The 19,152-nt window shown below is 44.8% G+C and overlaps 1 protein-coding gene across 4 annotated transcripts in view; it reads right to left on the reverse strand.

Moving 5' to 3' along the window:
- The window catches only part of LOC147108825 (transcription factor MafB-like), a 388,751-nt gene that overhangs the window by 338,382 nt on the left and 31,217 nt on the right, over positions 1 to 19,152 (reverse strand). For 2 of the 4 annotated variants that reach the window (XM_086005714.1, XM_086005715.1), the window contains exon 3: positions 8,068 to 10,256. The exons of 1 other annotated variant lie outside the window; for it this stretch is intronic. The gene's annotated coding sequence lies outside the window, so the exon portion shown is untranslated. Of the gene's footprint in view, positions 1 to 8,067; positions 10,257 to 18,393; positions 18,626 to 19,152 lie in introns of all 4 variants that reach the window. One more of the 4 variants, XM_086005709.1, reaches the window with a different exon arrangement.

Raw genomic sequence — 19,152 nt, forward strand, 5'->3', positions numbered from 1 at the left:
CATTTTTATACAGTCTTGTGGCGCTCTCCAATTTTCCAGAAGCTTTTGATTGTATTCATGTCGTCATTTGTGTATCTGCAGGCGCTGCTTTTCCTTGTACTATTCCCTCAGTGATTGGATGGTGTGTGTTTGTGTGGCTGCTATCAAAAAATAATTGTGAAGTTAATGCTGGTTTTCTGGGGGAGCATTCAGGAGGCACGTCCCTTGAGAGAAGCAAGGGCTTTGCAGCTGTTTCAGGGGGAAGACAAAATCCAAGACTGGGCTCCTGAGAGACATAGACTACCTACTTCAAAAGTAAAACCCCTGCAGAGCCACCAGTCACGACGAGAAAAGGCCAACGACGGCACACATCCATGAAGCAGAAATGTGTGCAGGCCATTGACTTCCTGAAAGGACAGGTACAATGTTTGGACCATTCTGGTGGGTGCCTTCCCATAGTAAGTCGAGAGAATGATCACGGTATGTTGCAGACTGCACAAGAACTGCAGTAAGCATCCCTCAGGAAGAGGCAAAGGGGGAACATTAACTCCCTGGAAATCAGCCTGATCAATGCATTTATTTTTCCATTGACGCCTGCAGGCCGAAAGCAGCAATTTGTACGCACATTTTAACTCAAATTGCTAGGCATTTTCTTTAGGGCTGAAGGCTTGAGTGGTGTAGATTTTTGTCTTTACTGCCTAGGCGTTAAGCGTTGCCTGGGCAGAGTGCAGAGCAGAAGATCAGGCGGGGGAAAGGCGTGCGCACCCCATTAACAGAATCTGGCCAATTTTTTTTTCCATTGACTTCAATGGAAGGAAAGATGGTGGATTCTGTTACGTGCATGGGAATTTGCCCCAGCAGGCTATTTCCCCATTGTTATGTGCCAAACTATTTATTTGCTACATTCATTTCACTTTAAAAAGTAATGATTGCAAACTTTGAACTTTCAGTGATTTTATGAATGTGAGATACACTTGTGCAATATTTATGGCATGATGCACTGATGTCGTCTTGTTTATGAGGCTTTCGACTTACTTTAGCCTCCGGTCCTCACCCCAGGGGAATTTGGCTTGTGCGCCTTTGAACCGTCTCTGACATGAACATACCTGAACCTGGTTGTATTTCCAGGTTCAGGTAATTTGCATGGGCTGGTTGTGAGCCAGGTGGTTAATACGATCTGTAATGGGGGGACGCCCACTATTATTGCGCTAAAGAGAGGTACCTTACCTGGTGGGAACCGTTCTTTGATGAAATATTTTGTATGTCCATGCTGTTGTGGTCCAGAAGATGGTGGCAATAAATTTTATGTTACGTCACAGACATAAATTGTCATCTCCACCAGCTGGACAGTAACATGGCAGAGCGGTCCGCCCGCTTACTTCTGTTGACATGAACGGAATGAAAATTGCGCAGTTTCTGCAATGAGCAAGATAGAATCATGCAGCACAGAAAGAAACCATTCGACCCGTCTTCCCTGTGAAAGAGCTGTCCAATTAGTCCCACTCTCCGATCTCTTTCCCTGTAGCCCTGCAAATCTTCCCTTTTGTAAACTACTATTGAATCTGCTTCCACCTCCCTTTCAGGCAATACATTAAAGATCTTAACAGCTCGCTGAGTAAAACAATTTCTCCTCAGCTCCCCCCTGGTTTTTTTTTGCCAATTATCTTAAATCTGTGTCCTGTGGTTACCGGCCCTCCTGCCAGTAGAAATAGTTTGTCCCTATTTATTCTTATCAAAACTCCTCTGGCTCCACCAGATTATCGCCCAGGCCTGAAGCCAAAACGTACCACGTACTGCTCACCGTGCTGCTCATGAAGGGTCCCTGGTACCTGCTATCTGCCAATCAAGGGTTCAAACCAATGCTTCTGTGTTAACTATCTAATAACACTTTAATTTAGTTTTAAAGTACAATTTGGGGGGAAAAAGCTGTATTGTTCAAGGGACGTGGTGAGTTTGGCAAATGCTGCAGTGCTAAGCAGCAGCTAATGTTTGAGCAGTCTTCAGAGCTGGCTGGTCCTGGCAGATGCCCAGAAAAGCGACAACTAATCTATCAGCTGCACTATTCCTTTCCAAAGAGTTCCCGGTCATTTACTGCCCAGATCATTGATTGAAAAAAATCTCAGAAAATGAGATTATTATAGGTGAGAGATTTTAAAAAATATATTTTTTGGCGGGTGGGGCAATTTTTTGTTCAGTGCGGAAAGGGTTGTCACTCCCAGTAGTAAGGCCCCTATCAGGACTGGTTCAGAGGCATTGCAATATAAACAGTTTGATTTTCAGGGCTATGGGGAAAGAGCAGGGGAGTAGGAATAATTGGATAGCTCTTTCAAAGAGGTATGATGGCTGAGTGCCTCCTTCTGTGCTTTATGATATAGAATCATACTGCACAGAAGGAGGCCATTCGGCCCACTGTGTCTATGTGGCTCTTTGAAAGAGCTCTCCAATTTAGCCCCAATCCCCCTGCCCTTTCCCCATAGCCCTGCAAATTTTTCCCCTTCAAGTATTTATCCAATTCCCTTTGAAAGTTATTATTGAACCTGCTCCCACCACCCTTTCAGGCAGTGCATTCCAGATCATAACAACTTGCTGCAAAAAACATTTCTCCTCATGTCACCTCTGGTTCTTTTGCAAATTGTCTTAAATCTGTGATCTGTGGTTACCGACCCTTCTGCCACTAGAAACAGTTTCTCCTTATTCACTCTATCAAAACCCTTCATAATTTTGAACACCTCTATCAAATCTCCCCTTAGCCTTCTCTGCTCTAAGGAGAACAATCTCAGCTTATTGGGAACAGTGGCATAGTGGTTATGTTACTGGACTAGTCAATCCAGAAGCCTAGACTAATGATCTGGAGGATGTGAATTCAAATCCCACCATGGCAGCTGGGGAATTTAAATTCAGTTAATTAAATAAATCTTAAATAAAAAGCTAGTATTAGTAATGGTGACCATGTAACTATCGGATTGTTGTAAAAACCCATCTGGTTCACTAATGTCCTTTAGGGAATTTGCCGTCCTTATCCTGGTCTGGCCTATATGTGACTCCAGACCCACAGCAATGTGGTTGACTCTTAACTGCCCTCTGAAATGGACCAGCAAGCCACAAAGTTGTTAAAAAACCCGCTACGAAAAACAATAAGAGTAAAACCGGATGGATCACCCGGCATCAACCTCGGCACCGGCTACGGACACAACAACGGCACACACAGCCCAGTCGACCCTGCAAAGTCCTCCTCACCAACATCTGGGGACTTGTGCCAACATTTTGAGAGCTGTCCCACAGATTATTCAAGCAACAGCCTGACATAGTCATACTCACAGAATCATACCTTTCTGCTAATGTCCCAAACTCCTCCATCACCATCCCTGGGTATGTCCTGTTCCACAGGTTGGTATTTCCTCAGGCTGATAAGTGGCAGGTAACATTCGTGCCACACAAGTGCCAGGCAATGACTATCTCCAACAACCGAGAGTCTAACCACCGCCCCTTGACATTCAATGTCATTACTATCACCGAATCCCCCACCATCAATATCCTGGGGGGCCACCATTGACCAGAAACTTAACTGGACCAGCCACATAAATACTGTGGCAACAAGAGCAGGTCAGAGGCTGGGCATTCTGTGGCGAGTGTCTCACCTCCTGACTCCCCAAAGCCTTTCCACCATCTACAAGGCACAAGTTAGGAGTGTGATGGAATACTCTCCACTTGCCTGGATGAGTGCAGCTCCAACAACACTCAAGAAGCTCGACACCATCTAGAACAAAGCAGCCTGCTTGATTGGCACCCCATCCACCACCTTAAACAGTGTGTACCATCTACAAGATGCACTGCAGTAACTCGCCAAGTCTTCTTTGGCAGCACCTCCCAAACCCGCGACCTCTACCACCTAGAAGGACATGGGCAGCAGGTGCATAGGAACACCACCACCTCCAAGTGACACACCATCCTGACTTGGAAATATATCGCCGTTCCTTCATCGTCGCTGGCTCAAAATCCTGCAACTCCCTCCCTAACAGCACTGTGGGAGCACCTTCACCACACGGACTGCAGCAGTTCAAGAGACGGCTCACCACCACCTTCTCAAGGGCAACTAGGGATGGGCAGTAACAGTGGCCTTGCCAGCGACGCCCACATCCCAGGAATGAATAAAAAAAACACCTCCTGATTCAAGAGGCGAGTGTGCTACCCACTAAGCCATTCCTGAGGGTAGTGTTTATAACAGAGATAGCTACCCATAAAAGCATTATAATGGGGTGGGGCCTGTTTCTCTGGTGTTACTTCTTGTGTTTCTTGGACATCTTTCTGATTTGCTCTCCCATCCTATAAAAACAACATTCAAAGTTCTTAATGTTACAAACACGTTCTGAGCAATTTGTGGACTGAACAGGAACACAAATTCGCTGATGCATAGCACATTTGAATTGGCTATAATAAACTACCAAGGTATTTTCATTTGGTAAAAAGGTATGGGTCTATCACATTAGGGTTACAAAGTGACAACAGAGCGGAGAAAACAGGAGAAATGATGATGCCACTGGAAAGACTTCTCACAGCATGCTCACTGTTAATAAAGAAAAATAACAAAAAACATTTTATTCTTATTCAAAGTGAAACATGCAGAGATTCATTGAGCAGGGAGCTGAAAGGCAGACTGTACATTGGCACGTTGCTGATCCAGGTGGCACGTTGTATAAACTGGCGTTGACTTATTGCGCTACACCTTCTGAAGCAGGTGAGTGAGAGGGGAACTCAAAACCGACAGCAGCATCTCACTGTGTACATCTTGAGTCCAACAACTTGCATTTATATAGCGCCTTTATCGTAGTAAAATGTCCCCAGGCGCAACAATGACACTAAAGTCTTCGCGCAAGGGATGAGTTTTACCAGTTCTCAGATGTCCATTTGAGCTCAACTCAGTTAGTTCTGGCCCAGGCAGTAGTCTGGGAGCATATACTGCACTTCCACTCAGAAACTGCACCTTAATCCAGAGTCAACATTCGGATCTGCCATGTAGGATTTCCCGAGGGTTGCCATTATTTATGTAACTGGCTCTTGCAGGGTCATCTCTATGATTACGTTTTGAACAAAAATGTATTTTGAATTATTAGAAAGGAAGGATAATTACACAGTATAGATTAGAGCAGCTTTTTTTTTAATGGTGACCCCCCAGGATGTTGATGGTGGGTGATCCGACGATGGTAATGCCATTGAATATCAAGGGGAGGTGGTTAGACTCTCTCTTGTTGGAGATGGTCATTGCCTGGTACTTGTGTGGGTTCATGTCCCACTCCAGAGATGTGAGCACAAAATTTAGGCTGACACTCCAGTGCAGTACTGAGGCAATGCTCAGGAGGTGCTGTCTTTCAGATGCGATGTTAAAACTATCTGTCCTCTAAGGTGGATGTAAAAAATCCCATGGCACTATTTCTTGGGGAGTTCTTCCTGGTGTCCATGTTATCTGGTCATTATCACATTGCTGTTTGTGGGACCTTGCTGTGTGCAAATTGGCTGCTGCGTTTCCCTACAATACAACAGTGGCTACACTTCAAAAAGTACTCCATTGGCTGTAAAGATATTTTGGAAACTGTTGTTGACACTTCTTAGAAGTTAATATTAAAGTTAATTGTTATGGAGCTAGTTTAAATTTCTAACTCCATAACTTATCTCTTGTTAACTTATTTTTTAAAGTGTAACTGACGTTGAAGATTATCATTTTATTAGCCCGGAGAAGGTCACAGGGACCAAATAAACAGAGTGCACATTAAAAGCACATATAGCATTCAATCTGTGCTTTGAACCAAGGATTAGACATCAATAGAGATAACAAAAACTTTACTGCATTATCAGAAAATTAATATTTCAAAGCACAGTAATATAATGCAGCAATGATAATGATAGCACTGCATTCTCAAGGTTTCCAGCTGCAGTTACATGACCTACTGCTTGTTTTGCATTCAAGTGATCACAGCAAAAACAACCAGAAACATTAATACAATATGTGTGGCTAATTACGTGCTAACTATAAATAGTCACTACCCGGACAATAGAATGCTGATTTTGGTCACTGAATGGTACTTTAACACCCGTGGTAGGTTATTCACTAGAGTTTAGAAGAATTTAGAAGAATGAGAGGGGATCTAATTGAAACATATAAAATTCTGACAGGGCTAGACAGACTGGATGCAGGGAGGATGTTTCCCCTGGTTGGGGGGGGTCGAGAACGAAGGGTCACGGTCTCAGGATACGGGGTAGGACATTTAGGACTGAGATGAGGAGAAATTTCTTCACTCAGAGGGTGGTGAGCCTGTGGAATTCTCTACCACAGAAGGCTGTGGAGGCCAAGTCACTGAATATATTTAAGAAGGGGATAGATAGATTTCTAGACACAAAAGGCATCAAGGGGTATGGGGAGAGAGCGGGAATATGTTATTGAGATAGAGGATCAGCCATGATCATATTGAATGGCAGAGCAGGCTCGAAGGGCCGAATGGCCTACTCCTGCTCCTATTTTTCTATGTTTCTAAGCCGTCAAATCAAAACAGGTTCCCGCGAGTCCCCAGGCCACGATCCCAGCAGTTAAGGTAGGACCGCGCCCACTGGTGCTCTCCAGGGCTGACCCCTCTGGAGTGCACAGAGTCGGTGGACGAGCATTTCATCGGTGGGATGGTGGATGCCCACACCACCACAGGTGGACCTTGGACACCTGCCAGCTCCATCCAGCCGGAAACTTCAGTGCCCACCTGCTCAGGCCACGCACCCTGCAAAATTGATTCCCTCATCTTTGAGGAGTGGTCCTGGATCTGGGCACCTTCCTCGCACCCCACCCCCCCACCCCTCCACCACGTGCACCACACCCCGTCCACTTGAGCCCCCTGGAAACTGATGCACTTCATTTGAGTGGGTGTATGTCAGGTCCTATATAGATTAGGGAAGCATAGGTAGTTTTCCTTCCCCCCCCCCCCACCCTCACCACGCCCATGCCCCGCCATCTCTGCCTCAGTGCTTTCAGCTCCTTACAAAGCTGATCAGGAAATCACAGCATAAGTTGGGACCTGCTTTATCTAGGTCTTGGCCTATTTCAATGTCAGAATGGTCACGTAAATTTGGCCCAGTTCTCAATCGTTGTTTTAAGCAGGTTAGCACAGTAAGTCTTCTCTTCCTTCTATAACCTACAGGATTTTACAATTCAAGCTGAGTGTCATCTAACCGTTACTTCTTGATTTACTTTGTCTTCTGCTACTCTTTTTGAAAATGGTAATGTTTTGCACAGGGTTTTAGTTCTGCACCTAGATTTCTCAATGCCAATTGCCATGGTCCCACCATGGAATTACCTCAGCTTTGGACCCACCATGGAATGACGCCAATCTTTGGTCCCACCATAGAATGACCTCAATCTTTGGTCCCACCATGGAATGACCCCAATTTTTTGACCCACCAAGGAATGATCCAATATTTTGACCCACCATGGAATGACCCAATCTTTGACCCACCAAGGAATGACCCAATATTTGGACCCACCATAGAATGACCTCAATCTTTGGTCACACCATAGAATGACCTCAATCTTTGGTCCCACCATGGAATGACCCTGGTCTTTGCTCTCACCTGAAAGGACCTAATACCAGTGCATACAGGTGGCTGAGTCACTGAAAGCAGTCTTTTGCAATGGAAGAACCAGGCAGGATGTCTGAAAGCAGTTCAATATTGTCAAGGGTATGACTGCATTCAGCTACCAGATTCACAGAGCAAGTAGAGACCCATCTCACACCCTGAGACTGATGGGCCTTTTTCACGTGGGTCTTTAGAAGGAGTTGGTGCCTTTGAGACGTGTAAGAGGAGTGTACACTTTGATAAGCTATTTTTCAACATTATCTCATTTCACTCACAGTTTTAAAATAACAACCATGCGTAATTTAAGTTAATAGAAAATGGATGGCAGTAACACAGCAGATATTAAATCTTTATTGCCCAATTTTATCTTCATTGCATAATTTTTTGTAAACATACAGTTCAATCTCTTACATAGCAATCTTTAGAAAGCTCTCATATTCCAAAGTCATATATTCATAAATCATCCTTACATACTTAGACAGATGATTCATCCACAGCTCAAACCACAACTAATTCCTTAGAAGGTGTCACTGATTTGTCTGAGGAGGGTAAAAGCAAGAAGAAGGATTAGAGCAAGAGAAGGATGCTACTGGCATCATGGTATATTATCCAATAAAGAACAGATACAATGTGCACATCAAATCAGAGAGGTTAGCAACTGACATACCATCCAATATGCGACAGATATAAAAAGAATAAAAAAGAAAGACTCGCATTTATGTAGTGCTTTTCATGACCAACGGATGTCCCAAAGCACTTTACAGCCAATGAAGTACTTTTTTTTTGAAGTGTAGTCACTGTTGTAATGTGAGAAACCCGGCAGCCAATTTGCACACAGCAAGCTCCCACAAACAGCAATGTGATAATGACCAGATAATCTGTTTTAGTGATGTTGATTGAGGGATAAATATTGTCCAGGACACCAGGGAGAACTCCCCTGCTCTTCTTCAAAATCGTGCCGTGGGATCTTTTACGTCCACCTGAGAGGGCAGACGGGGCCTCGGTTTAACGTCTCATCTGAAAGAAGGCACCTCCGACAGTGCAGCGCTCCCTCGGCACTGCACTGGAGTGTCGGCCTAGATTTTTGTGCTTGCGTCTCTGGAGTAGAACTTGAACATTGATATCAAATCAGAGAGGCTGGAGGTTAGCATCACAGTGTCTGCCACAGGCCACCTCACACAAATACATTTACTTGCATTTGGAAACCGTGTAACCAAAGGAGGCAGCCCCTCCCCCTCCATCCCATAGCAGGACAGTTCAAGTCTCTGAAAATGTATCTGAAGATGTCCAGGTTGGTGTTAACTGCCTAATGGCATAATTTTTTTTTTAACAACATGTACAGTGGTTGATTTAGGTAAGCAGGCTGGCTGTATCATTACTGTGCTGAAGTCACTCTCTTCCAGGAGCTCAAGGTTGTGGTTAATATGATTATTAGAGCAGCTTTAAGTGTCAGTGTGCCGGAATTTGCGGTGGGTAATAACAGCGAGCAAACAGCGTTCGCTGTTCGTTCGCTGTTGTTACCCCTTTGAAACTGACCTCAAGCTCAGGATTTATTTCATGCGCATCCTAGCGCGGAAATCCTGAAGTTGCGGTCAGTCGTTCATTGCTCCGACACTGGCTGCGCTGTGGAACTCCCCCCATAGCCGGCAATCAACGAAATCAGTGAAACTGATGAAAACTTGGGCTTTTTCACGTGCGGTAACATCGCTGTTAAACACCCCATTAAAAGTTAGACCCTTTTGGATTGGGTATAACTGGGGTATTAGCAGCGCATTGACCGCTAAACAAACGTTATGGCCCTGAAAAACTCATTTTAATTTTGGGGAGTGCCAAATTTATCCATTTTAATAAAAAAAATTAAAATTTTTAAAGTTTGCTCATCTTTATTTCAGGTTTACCTTTTCCCCATGTGAGAGCCCCAATTTTTGTTTTGCTCTCTATAACATTTTTAAAAAGTTAGAATAAAAGGAGCCTATTCACTTCCTGGTTCCCGGTCGGCAAGAATTCTGCATTGTGATTGGCTGCTTAGACAGCTTGTTGGCGTCACAGCAGCTCGCGTCAGGGATTCCCCGTTAACTTACACTGATCTCAACCGAACGTCGGAAAAGCTGAACTTCTCGCCACGGAGCTCGCGAGATCTTTGTGGGAAGCTTACTTCAGGGCCAGCGGCGAATGCCTTTGCTTCACTGCTGACTGCAAATTACGGGCCATTATACCTGATATGCCAGGCACGATGGAGTCTGACCCAGAGGTGACTCCTGGTAGTGATGTCTGCTCCCAAAGATTGGCTTTTCAATAACTCGTAGACTTTTTACATAATAATCAGTAATCAAATTAACTAATAATATTTACTATGCAAAGGCATCAATGTCACTTATTTTTCATTTGCCTTTTTTAAAAAAGCTTATTTTTCATTCCTTCTATGAATAGACAACATTTCCATAACACCAAACCTAGTTATCATTCCCAATAATTTATGTTCAATAAAGTAGGGTAAGTGCTGCGAGGTGGCCCAATACCCGGCTACTTCCTGTAGCGTTCTGGCACATAAACTGCACTCTTATCTTCTCTGCCCTATTTCTTCATGCAGGTCGTGGGTGGTTGTACCAGATCATTTAATCAAAACAGTAAAGGCTGGAAGCACACAGCAGGTCAGTCAGCAGCTGCGAAGAGAAAAGAAAGACTGGCATTTATAAAGTGCCTTGCACGTCCCAAAGCGCATTTCAGCCCATGAAGTACTTTTGAAATGTAGTCAGTGTGGTAATGTAGGAAATGTGCCAGCCAATTTGCATACAGCAAGCTTCCAAAAACAGCAACGAGATAATGACCAGATAATCTGTTTTTAGTGATGTTGGTTGAGGGATAAATATTGGTCAGAACTTTCCTGCTCTTCTTCAAACTAGTGCCATGGGAACTTTTATGTACACCTGAGAGGGCAGATGGAGCCTCGATTTAACATCTCATCCAGAAGACGACACCTCTGACCGTGCAGCACTCCCTCAGTAGAAGGCAGGTTGTGATGGCTCGGGTTTGTACTCTTAGTCGGAGCATGATACAGACCTGAGATGCCTTGACCTGTCCTTTCTCAGTTGCTGCCTGATCTACCCTGTATTTCCAGCATTTATTATTTTTCTTTCTGATTTCCACCACTTATCATTTTTCATTCTCAATTCTAAATATAATTGGATGTATTACAATTTTCACTATGCTTCATTTGTTGTTGCTTTGTTAAATTAACTATATAATAATGTAACATAGGTATCTTGTAAAAAAAAAACAACTTTCTTACAAATCCTTATGTTTCTCTCTGATTGCGTTAGATGAAAGGTAATGAAACACAATAGTTCGATAAATCACTGCAGTTTCATGCGTAACAGCATGTGTATGGCAGATTTGTGACTGAGCATTTCTCTAACAGCCTGGAAGGTACTAAACTCTATTTCAAAGATCTCCTGTAGAACACATGTTTGATGCACAAAGACTGTGGAAAATGCTGGTTGAGTTATTTTCATCAAACTATTTTACGGACTGGTTTAACAGTCGACAGTCACTGGGCAGTAATGCATTAGTGTTGTTTTTCCAGAATGTATAGGAAAAAAATTTACGTCGCTGCAAATCCGGTCATTTGCTTACAAGTAGTAGCTAACTGGTAACACCAGTGCAGCCAGAATGGTCTGGAAATTCTGTGGCATTTCAAAGCCAATGATCCAAGAAGTCCTAGAGAGGAACACTGACCAGCCCACCCTTGAGCTACATAATGGTAAAAGGAAAAATAAAAACTGTAGATGCTGCAAATAACATTTTATTCAATTTTTATCCCTTCCTCCCCCTTCTCTCTTCTGTCAATATTCAAGATTAGATTGGATAGTTGGATGAAGGAAAAGGGGTTGAAAGGACATGGGAACAGGGCGGGTAAATGTGATTAGAACTACTTGGAGGGTAAATGTCAGCATGGCTGGTTAGGTCGAATGGTCAGTTTCGGTAGTGTAATTTCTATGCAGGGGAATTCTTCTGGGTATCCTGGCCAATATTTATCCCTAACCAGCACCGCTAAAACAGATTCTGGTAAATGATCTCATTGCTGTTTGTAGGACCTTGCTGTGCACAAAATTGGCTGCTGTGTTTGGTTCCACGACATTCTTGCTCACATAACAACAGTGACTACACTTCAAAAGTAACTCATTGGCTGTGTAGTACTTTAGGAAGTCCTGAAAGGCACTATATAAAGGCAATTTCTTTCTTCTGAGAGCTGGACTATCCAGTTCAAAGCTAGAGCGAGGACAGCCTCACTTGGGAGACTGACGAGGGGGGGTCGAACGTGAATATCAGGCAAGACAGGGATACAAACCTGCAGCTCTCAGTTCCCAAAACAAGCGCTCTACTCGGAGCTCCGGCACGGCAAGAGAGCCCCAGGTGGGCAGAGGAAATGCTTCAAGGACACCCTCAAAGCCTCCTTGAAAAAGTGTAACATCCCCACCGACACCTGGGAATCCCTGGCCCAAGACCGCACAAAGTGGACGAGAAGCATCCGGGAAGGCGCCGAACACCTCGAGTCTCTTTGCCGGGAGCAAGCGGAAGCCAAGCGCAGGCAGCGCAAGGAGCGCACGTCAACCCAAGCACCCCACCCACCCGCCCCTTCAACCACCGTCTGCCCCACCTGTGACAGAGACTGTAGGTCCCGCATTGGACTCCTCAGTCACCTGCGAACTCATTTTTAATGTGGAAGCAAGTCATCCTCGGTTCCGAGGGACTGACTAAGCTGCCTAAGAAGCCTCTCAGTTCAGGGCTCACTGCATTGACACAGATTTACTTCAGTGATTTTTGGCCGGGAATTTCCCCGGGGCCGCTCTGGGCTCCGCTGGCGGAAGAGTGGTGAAACCCTCATCCGTGCGCATTATTGGCGAGGTTACAGCGGCGTTCTGACAGGAAGCAGCGCCGAGGAATTTCACGCACCCGGTCTGCGAGGGCCCAAGAATTGATAAAACAGTGCAGTTTGACTGATTGGGTTTTGGCTACATCAACGAACCACAATTGCTTTTGTTGGTTCTGGCGGATTAAAGAGCCAGATGGTAAAAGGTGCATTAACACAGATCAATTAGAAAAAGATTTTTTTTTTCCATTTATGTTAAATTATCAGATGTTCCTTTAAGTGATCCAATAACTGAAAGGGCAAGAGATTAGAAAGAAATATGTTTTATAGATGATGCCCTGTGGTAGAGAGGAGACTGTTCCCCACAGTTAGTAGGCACGTGTCACAGAAACTGCCTGAGTTACATACCTCCCAGCAGGCACTTCAGAAGATTTGAGGACGTTATCCATACTTGGGAAAAGCACGAGTGATAGCTTATTGTCTGCATTTCCACTCCAACATTCCACTAATGAAGTTGGGGCAGCGGTGGGAATATCATGAGGGAAATGGGACCGTTCTCTTCACTGCAAGCCAGGTATCTGCTATGCCCTTTGAACAGCTCAAGGGATGGTGGAGGCATTAAAGGGGACTCTGCCCTCATTGCTATGGGAGACAGGGGAGCTAGCACTTGACTGCACTACCAAAATTACTGCTGTACCTAGATTGCAGAATCCATTTATCACTTTCATACTGTAAAAACCCATATGACCGCAAGCTCTTCTGTGGGCTACAGCTAGTTGCAGACTGCGCTCCACAGTGAAACATTTCTACTACACAGGCTCTTGCTAAAGGTGCAGTAATCCTAATGATTAATAATTAATTGAAACGCTAATTGATTAAAGTGGCCATAATAAATGAACAGATTTTCTCGCTCTTTTTTTTTCTCCCTAAGATTAACCGCTGAAAATTCTCGCTAATTTTTACAGCCCAAATTGCCAATTACAATACAGCATGACTCTCTCTGCGTGCAGTTGGGAAAAGGGATTGCGCTTACAGACTTAACCCTTTTAATGCAGACAATGAGGATTCCTGCATCCACTCTAATGCAAATACATGTAAATCTCCAATGCCCCTGCAGCAAGTTAATTAAATAATACTGGGATTTTCCTTGAGGACGGTGATCATGAAGAAATTTAATTATCGTGAATTAAACTGGACAGAACCAGGATGGCTTTCAAGAAAAGGGGACTAATTAATTAAGCCAGCATAGGACCACTTAATTCACGGTGATAAACTGGGAATGGGGGCAGAGGCTATGCTTAAATTAGCAAGGGAAATTGGAAGCTGGGGCACAGACTGTGCTTGGCTCGCTGGTAAACTGTGATTAGGGGCCAGAGTCGCGCTTAACCCTATATGGTAAATCAGAAGTCAGGCCAAGGAGCATGCTTAAACTCTTCTGCGTGGTCAAAGAGCAGGTAGGCCAGAGAGACAACGAAGACGGAAAGAAAGACTTGCATTGGCAGCACGGTGGCTTAGCACTGTTGTCTCACAGCGCCAGAGACCCGGGTTCGAATCCGGCCTCGGGTGACTGTCTGTGTGGAGTTTGCACATTCTCCCCGTGTTTGCGTGGGTTTTCTCCGGGTGCTCCGGTTTCCTCCCACAGTCCAAAGATGTGTGGGTTAGGTTGATTGGCTATGATAAATTGACCCTTAGTGTTAGGGGGATTAAATCCGTGGGGTTACGGGGATCGGGTGGGATATGTGTCGATGCAGGCTCGATGGGCCGAAATGGCCTCTATCTGCACTGTGGGGTTTCTGTGATTCTGTGATATACCGCCTCTCACGACCACAGGGCATCCCAAAGCGCCTTACACTTTTAAAGCATAGTCACTGTTGTGATGCTGAAAATGTGGCGGACAAATTGCACATAGCCAGCTCCCCACAAACGATAATGTGATAATGTTGTAGGTGTTGGTTGAGGGATAAATATTGGCCAGGACACCAAGAGAACTCCCCTGATCTTCTTTGAATAGTGCCATGGGATCTTTTACACCCACTTGAGAGGGCCTTGGTTTAAAGCCTCATTCGAAAGATGGCACCTCCAACAATGCAGCCCTCCCTCAGTACAGGAAACTCTTTGGTATCCGGCACCGACGGGACCGGGATGGTGCCAGTTGATTAAAAATTCCGGATGACGGGGAGGGTTATCTACCGAGGCTATTTTTAACAAACAAAAATAAAAAAATCAAGAAATGTGCTGTTTATAGTAATTGGGTACTCACCTGCAGAATGTTGTGTTAAATGGATGGTGGAAGATGCTTGATTAAGTACAGTACTGCCAGTTGAGGGTAATCCATAACTCTTTAATTACTTAACAGTAAAACAAAACTTATACAGTAAATGACTGTATACAGTACTGTAGTTGACTGTACACTTATTCCAAGTCAACTGGTTCATCAGGAATATCCATGCCAGCTGGGTCATCGGGATCATGCACTTCAACATATGCATGGGGAGAGACAACCGGCAGCGCGGGAGACATACAGGAAAATGGCGATCGGAAGAGACTACCAGCAGCGCGGGAGAGTCAGACTCCTGTTATTGAGGTGTTCCGACTTCCGGCAGCGCCAAGAAGCCGAGTAGTGGCAGTTTGGAGAACTACCCCCACTGACTAACTCGGCCACCGCAGGAGACTCGGACTCGGACTCGGCAACATTTCCGGTTATTGAGGTGTTGTTTTCGGAGTATGAATTTTGCCAGTTAATAGAGAATTCTGTATATTTAGGTGCTGTTTAAACGAGAGTTTCCTGTACTGCACTGGAGCGTCAGCCTAGATTTTTGTGCTCAAGGGTCTGGAGTGGATATTTGAACCCACAACCTTCAGACTCCAGAGTCGAGAGTGCTAACCCTGAGCCATGGCTGACACCTCTAAAATTGTCTACCAGCTCCACACACGGTAAGGAAGAGGAATCGGGGCTCTTTTCTTCTGCCATGGGAACACCACAACCGTGTCAACACGTAATGCTGCACAAATGTGTAGAATTGTGTAAGGTCTCTGATGTGCATGCCCACGGATGCCATGTAATCAGTCTTATACCATGACCAAAAAGACTATGAAGAGAGCCTTTAGTTTAGGGGTAGCATCCCTGCCTCTGAGTGAAGTCCAGAGCTCTTCCTCTGAATTCTGGGTTGACATCCAGCGGCATACTCTCACATCTGGTGGGTTTGCGTGGCCCCCCTTCCCACCTCATTGTATGGGTTGTGGGAGCCCATGAAACTCTCCCACTGTATAAGACTAACCACCCTATCAGCTGATATAGAGATGGTTATGGCCATGGAAGGAGCGTTCACATCGGGGCCTGTTAATCAGCCTGTGAACCCTTCCACTACTTCACACTAGTCTTCTAGGAAGGAGTGTGAAGATACGAAAACAACAATCCAAAAGATTGTGCAAGCTTTGAACAATTCCATAAAAAACTGATTATTTAAGAAACACATCTAAGTGGTAAATCTGGAACTAGGCTAGGGGCCACTCTTAACTTTTACTCCATTTATATTACAGTGCTGCCGTTGACCTAAACATGCCTCAATTCAGTGGTACAATGTAAATAAGGCAGGTCCTGTGCCTCTGGAGGCCAGAATACCATCTCGTCGAGGTAATTTCAGTGTCATTTGCTGTTGGGACCGCCATTATATTCTGGTCAGAGGCAGGTCATGTGCTTCAAGCTTTCCCATCCTACAGTTAAGGGTCCCGTCAGCCGTGGCTCAGTGGGTAGCACCCTTGCCTCTGAGTCAGAAGGCCATGGGTTCAAGTCCCACTCCAAAGACTTGAGCACAATAATCTAGGCTGACACTCCGGTGCAGTGCTGAGGGAGTGCTGCACTATTGGAGGCGTCGTCTTTCCAATGAGACGTTAAACTGAGGTCCCGTCTGCTCTCTTAGGTGGATGTAAAAGATCCCATGGCACTATTTTGAAGAAGAGCAGGGGAGTTATCCCCGGTGTCCTGGCCAATATTTATTCCTCAGTCAACATCACTAAAAAACAGATTATCTGGTCATTATCACATTGCTGTTTGTGGGATCTTGCTGTGTGCAAATTGGCTGCTGCGTTTCCTACATTACAACAGTGACTACATTTCAAAAGTACGTTATTGGCTGTATAACTGGCATTCTTTCTCGCTCTCTTTCTCTCTCTCTTTTTCTCTTTCTCTCTTTCTCTCTCTCTCTCTCTTTCTCTCTTTCTGTGGTTTGTGGGCAGATTGAGGAACCGATGGTAGCAATGCAGGTAGAAATGAAAACGGTGTTGGCGTTTTAACTCCATTTTCATATACTAAGATGCCCCTGCTCGTTACTGGTAGGAGGTCTGGCCGCCTCAATGCAAGTCTGCCCAAAAATCGGAACGGGTGGAAAACCAACAGTAGGACAATGGTGTGGAAAACCGGGGTTGGGTAGCCATCAAATATCCTGCCTAGGAGTGTCCGTGAGAAGCCTGACCGATTTTAAAGGTCGGGCCTCATTAACATCCCACCAGCCAAAATAGGCGTGAATAAACTAAAGGGTACAATCCTAAAGTGGGTGCATGAACAGAGAGACTTGGGGAGTATATGTGCACAAATCGTTGGCGGTGGCAGGGCAGGTGGGAAAAGCAGTTTAAAAAAGCATACGGGATCCTGGGCTTCATAAATAGACACAGAGTACAAAAGCAAGGAAGTTATGATGAACCTGTATAAAACACTGGTTCGGCCTCAACTGGAGTACTGTGTCCAATTCTGGGCACCGCATTTTAGGAAGGATGTGAAGGCCTTAGAGAGGGTGAAGAAAAGATTTACAAGAATGATTCCAGGGATGAGGGACTTCAGTTACGTGGATAGGCTGGAGAAGCTGGGGTTGTTCTCCTTAGAGCAGAGAAGGTTGAGAGGAGATTTGATAGAGGTGTTCAAAATCATGAGGAGTCTAGACAGAGTAGATAGAGAGAAACTGTTCCCATTGGGGGAAGGGTCGAGAACCAGAGGACACAGATTTAAGGTGATTGGCAAAACTAAAGGCAACATGAGGAAAAACTTTTTTAATCAGCGAGTGGTTAGGATCTGGAATGCACTACCTGAGAGGGTGGCGGAGGCAGATTCAATCACGGCTTTCAAAATGGAGTTGGATAAGTACCTGAAGGAAAAAACTTTGCAGGGCTACGGGGAAAGGGCGGGGGAGTGGGACTAGCTGAAGTGTTCTTGCAGAGAGCCGGCACGGGCTCGATGGGCTGAATGGCCTCCTTCTGTGCTGTAACCATTCTATGATTCTATGAAGAGTCAGGTGGGTTGGCTGCCAGAAGGTGAAGATCGGGCCGCCTGGATCTCAGCCCTTGGAATACTAGCACTGACATCCGACCTACTGAACTACAGAGGAGTGCAATCAGTCAGGCTGCCTGCTCCAGGTCGCTCTCCAATTACTTCTGCTGAAAGTGTGGATGTTGGAGTAGAAAAATCTCAGTACGATAGCAAAATACTGCAGATGCTGGAAATCCGAAATAACAACAGAAAATGCTGGAAAAACTCAGCAGGCCAGGCAACATCCGTAGAGAGAAAATAGAGTCGACGTTTCGGGTCTAACCCTTTTTCAAAACTGGAAAGGAAATGAAATAGATCGAAAGGCAGGGCTGGGACAGAACAAAAGAAGTGAAGAGACATTAAGAGGTATTCAAAACGAGACGAGATGGTGATAGGACTAGTAAAAAGAGACAAAAGACAGCTCTAGATTAGATGTGAAGTGTTCTGACAGAATGGGAGACAGCTGCCATGTGGGAGAGAGAAAAAGGGGGGGGGGAAGGGCCAAAACAAAGATGTGGATAAAATATCTGGCTGTAAGGTGTTCCTCAGTTGAATAGCTTGGCAACACTTTTACTGTCTGACCTCACACATTTTTTTTTAAAATGGCTACGTAGGCAAGGGCTGCTGGTACCTGCAGAATTGCGCCCAAGCAAGAATCGGTGGTTTCCAGAGCGAAAGGGAAAATATCAAGGTAAAGTATCCAGAAAAGGTCATTCTTGTTACTACTGTATAGTTTATTAAAAGTCTTGCCTCTGTTTAATTTCAAGCTAACAATCGGACTTCAAGCTAAGGTAAGCAAGCTCTTTGTAGCTGTTCCCAGCTGTCGGACCTGCTCTTGAGAGGCACAGACGCCGCCCAATTGGCTTAAAGAAAAAGAAAATCAACATGTTGCAGGTTATTAGAAAGTGTGTGGACGAGCCCCTGGAACTCTTCGGATCATTGTCTGAAATCATTACAGCTCTCACGCAGCCTAATATTCCACAAGGGTCACTTGAGCAACGGCGAACGACTTTGCTTTTTATGGCTCCTTACACCACGAGTGAAATACAAGGGGAATAATGGGCTATTCTTTACCCCTGCGAGCCTTTTTACTATTCAGGTCATCCATGTGAACATTAAACTCAAATAATGAAAGAGGATTTAATTTATTTGTATCTAAACAAGTTCCTTTATCATAAAGCAATAAATTTGTCTTGTGCGAGCAATTTGTTGCCGGTGACATAGCCCAATAAATTGATTAATCACTGAAATACGTGGTGAAATGAGAAAAGCAAGGAATTATTATAAATAGCATCCATCGGATACAGCGGAGCTTCATTATTCACACTGTTCACCAATGGTTAGCGTTTTGCTTGATGCAGATTACATTCATTTGGAACCTCCTACATCA

Source organism: Somniosus microcephalus, chromosome 13 (assembly GCF_052327205.1).
Source record: "Somniosus microcephalus isolate GS21.2 chromosome 13, FLI_Smic_1.0, whole genome shotgun sequence".
NCBI lineage: Eukaryota > Metazoa > Chordata > Chondrichthyes > Squaliformes > Somniosidae > Somniosus > Somniosus microcephalus.